The following is a 5,996-nucleotide window of genomic DNA, read 5'->3' as shown; positions in this document are numbered from 1 at the left end:
CTGTTGTACTGTAATGATTTTTGACCCTTGTGACTCGGCTCAAAAAAATAATGAATGACGTGATGTGTACAACCTTTAAAATTTAGTGAACACAATGAAATGGAAAAATGCCAATGAAATGATACAGAAACACTCACGACCAGCATTTGCCAGATGTATGTGAATTTCGTAAATGAACTTCATAAAAAGTGATTAATTGTGTTGATGGGTGAGGGAGTGCAAACAAAAATGAAGCAATCACTCCAGTCTGGGGGGGGGGGAAGGAGGATGTAATGAATAACATTCATCAGCGTAAAGCCTGGGACAAATCCAAATGAAAGATACAATAACCAGCAGTCAACTGGTACAAAGACATGTATAGACATATTGTATATACAAATTACCCTTGGGTGTTGGGTTTCCTAATGCCCCCCCCAACTGAAGGGCGAACACATCACAACAGGATAACGAAATATTGACAGTGCTGACAGAGGAGGCTGGCAGGGGGCTTACGTAATGTGATTGGTGTAAACCATGAGGGTATAGACCAGGGGTACTCAACTGGTGGTCAGGACCCAAACTCATTCCTGATTAACTACGATCGCCACCCCCCTGCTCAACAACATGCGTTCGCCGCCACCCCCCCCGCTCAACAACTTGCGTTCGCCACCCCCGCCGCACCGGACCTCAGGTCACGGGTATTTGCCAAAATTGAACCGTGGACAAATTTAGTTGAGTACGCCTGGTATAGACACACTATACCTGCAAACTATAACTTTTAAAAACTCTATCCATGTGATTAACACTAGAAGCGCCAAAGCTCCGGTCATTTGACCGCTGTGACGTCTACTAGAAGCGCCGCCTCTGGTCGACCTAATTATACCTAGAAGCGCCGAGCACCGGTCACTTGACCGCAGCAGCACAAAAAATAATATCTTTGCACTGGATCCAATTTCAGAACCCTCCTTTCATGACTTTTCCCAGAATTGTCCTTTTAATAAACTAGTATTTTTACATTGTTAAAAGAAACCCTGCACATGCTAGTTTCAATCGATTTCGCTCGTATCTCTGTAATATTGTCGTCGTCGCCTACACTTCAAGACTGATTCTCTTTCCTGCCAGCGGGTGTCGCAAAGATTCGTATGTCATTTAATATTTAGTATAACTAAAGATCAATAGTTTTCAAAACTAAATTATTCAAAGTTCAAACTGATTATTGTGTAAAGACAAAATGGAATTCGTCCGTTGAACGAAAGTGAAAGTGTTTCACTTTCCAAAGTCTTAAAATATATACTTTATTTATTAATATTTAATATATACTATATACAAGTTTACATCAATGGTTTTCAAACCGTGAGAGCGTCTTGCTTTGCCTAATAAATGCTTTAGTAGTTTGCAGGAATTCTGCGAATGGTAATTAGCCTACTTATCAAGTCAATATCTCAAAGAAATGATCTCTCGGGTATAATCCCTCTTCGCCAGGGCTAGCTGTTAGATACATACATTATGTATGGCTGCTTTTGACACACTGGCATTACAAAAGAATTAAGCAGAATGCAAGTTACGTATGTAAATGCATACCTTTGCGAGCGAAACTGAGATGATGGCATGGGCGGTGCTGTTATGAACACTTTATTCACAATAGCATTCATGAGGCAACGTGAGCTATAAATTCGTCGGGACGCGGCTACACAGTTTGAGTGAAAACTCTGCTTGGGCGATCGAACAGCAACACAGTTTGCTTGAAAGCTCGGTTTGGGCGTTTGAACAGCAACACAGTTTGCTTGAAAGCTCGGTTTGGGCGATCGAACAGCAACACAGTTTGCTTGAAAGCTCGGTTTTGGCGTTTGAACAGCAACATAGTTTGCGTGACTCCTCGGTTTGGGCGTTTGAACAGCGACACAGTTTGCTTGAAAGCTCGGTTTGGGTGATCGAACAGCAACACAGTTTGCTTGAAAGCTCGGTTTGGGTGATCGAACAGCAACACAGTTTGCTTGAAAGCTCGGTTTGGGTGATCGAACAGCAACACAGTTTGCTTGAAAGCTCGGTTTGTGTGATCGAACAGCAACACAGTTTGCGTGACTCCTCGGTTTGGGCGTTTGAAAGGTTGCATAGTGCATTATAAAAATGGCACAGAGAATCATGTACACCCCAAAGCAAGTGCTGGACATGCTGTGCAATATTGATGAGATGGAATCGGAGGGCGAACAATGTGAGGTGTCGGATGGAGAGGGCGAAAGTGAAATGGATCTGAATCTTGAATCTGATTCAGAATCGGACTCTGAAACTGAGTGTGGTGGTGACTCATTTCAGGCCAAAGACGGTTTTCTACAACCTCCTAGACCTGGCTGCAATAAATGCACATATATTGTTCAAACCAGTGGGGAACCGTCAGGGCCCTCTACGCCCTCTCAGAGGGCCTAAAATATTCTTAAAGCATTATATCTATAATTATCCAATTTTATTTTATCTACTTACAGTTTGACATTCGACATCTAAACAATTACAAAAATATAAGCAAATAAAATATTCACCCGTGTCTATTCAATCTGTGTTGGAAGGTGAGGGGTTGAGTGGAAGCCTGTGAGCCTGTGTCTCCCCCTATCAGGACTGTGATGCCCGCTGTTCGTTTACAGAGGGCCTGGCAGTTATAATTCAGCGCAATACCAGTTTCAAATGACAGCAAAATTGACCAATCATATCTTCTCTCTTAGTGGGCGGGCTTAACTGTATGATAATTTCCGCCCGCTGTGGCGACGCTAGCTGTCGTTAGCACCATCGCTAGCTAGTTTCGATTCATCCCTTTGACGTCCTCGTGCGCGTTGTTTACATATTCCGCTTCCGAGAACCACGGAGCTGTGAACCTTATTTTGTTTGGAAACTTATTTTGCTTAAGATGTTATCTAGTACAGATATTATTGTTTATTGCGTTTTTAAAGCTGTACTGTCGTCTCAGTTTTTCTTTATTTAGTTTATTAAGAAAGGAAAAAAAAAAATTCGGGGGGGAGGGGGGGGGGGTAGCGGGCCCAGGTTTAAAGGTCACGGTTCGCTACTGGTTCAAACAGTGCATGAACGTTAACCTGAGCAGACGAAGGTTTATTCTCGAGTTGGTAAAGGAGCTGTGTGCACAGCAGAAAATGGCGAAAGCGGCTAGGGCAGTGGCACAAAAGCGAATTTTACCTGAAGCTCCTTGCCCGCCCTCAAAAAGAAAACAATGCCAAGTCGGCAGATGTTCAGGGAACAAAACGTATGACATCTGCCAGACATGTAAGCGACTGGTCTGTGGCAAATGTGCAAAGACTGCACCTAAGCTGTGTTTTGAATGTTGAGTTGTGTGAAGCTGACACACCAATCAAAACAAAGGGAACTTAATTTGAGGTGGTGAACGAAACTTATGCAATATACGCTAAAGAGAGACGGGATGCACCCGTTGTTGGCCTGTAGCTGTGTTCTACAACCTCCAAAACCTGGCTGTAATTAATAAATATTGTTCAAACAGTGCATGAACATTAACCACAGCGGTGGAGGTTTATTCTCAAGTTCACAATTCACTACATAAATGTAACTTAATTTGAGGTGGTGAACGAAACTTATGCAATATACGCTAAAGAGAGACGGGATGCACCCGTTGTTGGCCTGTAGCTGTGTTCTACAACCTCCAAAACCTGGCTGTAATTAATAAATATTGTTCAAACAGTGCATGAACATTAACCACAGCGGTGGAAGTTTATTCTCAAGTTCACAATTCACTACATAAATGTAACTTAATTTGAGGTGGGGAACGAAACTTATTCAATATACGCTAAAGAGAGATGGGATGCACCCGTTGTTGGCCTGTAGCTGTGTTCTACAACCTCCAAAACCTGGCTGTAATTAATAAATATTGTTCAAACAGTGCATGAACATTAACCACAGCGGTGGAGGTTTATTCTCAAGTTCACAATTCACTACATAAATGTAACTTAATTTGAGGTGGGGAACGAAACTTATGCAATATACGCTAAAGAGAGACGGGATGCACCCGTTGTTGGCCTGTAGCTGTTTTCTACAACCTCCAAAACCTGGCTGTAATTAATAAATATTGTTCAAACAAAGCATGAACATTAACCACAGCAGTGGAGGTTTATTCTCAAGTTCACAATTCACTAAATAAATGTAACTTAATTTTAGGTGGTGAACGAAACTTATGCAATATACGCTAAAGAGAGACGGGATGCACCCGTTGTTGGCCTGTAGCTGTGTTCTACAACCTCCAAAACCTGGCTGTAATTAATAAATATTGTTCAAACAGTGCATGAACATTAACCACAGCGGTGGAGGTTTATTCTCAAGTTCACAATTCACTACATAAATGTAACTTAATTTGAGGTGGTGAACGAAACTTATGCAATATACGCTAAAGAGAGACGGGATGCACCCGTTGTTGGCCTGTAGCTGTGTTCTACAACCTCCAAAACCTGGCTGTAATTAATAAATATTGTTCAAACAGTGCATGAACATTAACCACAGCGGTGGAGGTTTATTCTCAAGTTCACAATTCACTACATAAATGTAACTTAATTTGAGGTGGTGAACGAAACTTATGCAATATACGCTAAAGAGAGACGGGATGCACCCGTTGTTGGCCTGTAGCTGTGTTCTACAACCTCCAAAACCTGGCTGTAATTAATAAATATTGTTCAAACAGTGCATGAACATTAACCACAGCGGTGGAGGTTTATTCTCAAGTTCACAATTCACTACATAAATGGAACTTAATTTGAGGTGGGGAACGAAACTTATTCAATATACGCTAAAGAGAGATGGGATGCACCCGTTGTTGGCCTGTAGCTGTGTTCTACAACCTCCAAAACCTGGCTGTAATTAATAAATATTGTTCAAACAGTGCATGAACATTAACCACAGCGGTGGAGGTTTATTCTCAAGTTCACAATTCACTACATAAATGGAACTTAATTTGAGGTGGGGAACGAAACTTATGCAATATACGATACATGTAAATCACCGAATGGTGATAACGCTCGGTGATAACACGGTCGTTAGGACGTGGGATCACACATCGGCTATTCACCGATCAAACACCTCATTTGAAACGGCAACACAATACGGCAAGATAAAAAAGTGAACATTAGAGAGGGCAGAGGCAACTATATTCGTGAAGCCATCCGTATCATTTTAATAATTTTGCGTTTTGTTACGCAAAGGTACATAGCCTACCTTTTATAATGATATTTTTGTAATTATTTTGCCTATTTATGCTTTTTGTTCTTTGTCTAACACAAAACATTATAGACATTTATTTGTAGATTTGTTATGTTCACCATAGCCTACAATTCACTAACATACACAACTTTTAGACATTAAAACTTGAAATGGCGTAACATTGAGTATACAAACAAACTTGCTTTAGCTCGGTCTACGGGCTTCACTTTGCTACTCTGAGTATCGAACAAGCTTTTTGTGGATGTGGGGGTGGAAGGCTGCAGCGCAGTCTGTTTCATTAGCAAGACAAAAGACGTGAACGCTTCACAGTGGGGGTGCGGGCCAGTGGGTTAGTGGTGTGGCGAACGTACATGATAATATAGTGACATATATGCCAACAGAATAACACACAGACAAATAAGCAAACTATTACACTAACCAAGCAAACTATTACACTAACCAAGAAACAAAACTGAAACTATATTTTGCATTTACGTTTTCGCACAAACCAGGAAATGCAATATGAAACTAAACAAAACTGACAATGGGAAAGCTACTGAGAACAAGGTCACAAGGCACTGATTCTAAAAGGTTTAGTCACATTAATTTGTTAACATATTGACGTTACGTGCAAATGTCACCATTACGAATATTTTGTTTGGGCGGCTCATTCTTCCTTTTGTGCAAAACGCCATCTAGCGTTAATTATGTGTCAGTACCAGCTCCCCTGTGTAAAGACTCAGCGGTCTTTTGACCGCCCGAGGCGCGCTTTAAGTAGGTGAAAACAACACGGCGCTAGTAGGAGGCAGAGATGC

Source organism: Brachyhypopomus gauderio, unplaced genomic scaffold (genome assembly GCF_052324685.1).
Source record: "Brachyhypopomus gauderio isolate BG-103 unplaced genomic scaffold, BGAUD_0.2 sc83, whole genome shotgun sequence".
Classification (NCBI taxonomy): Eukaryota; Metazoa; Chordata; class Actinopteri; order Gymnotiformes; family Hypopomidae; genus Brachyhypopomus; species Brachyhypopomus gauderio.
Note: the sequence above shows the minus strand (reverse complement) of the source record.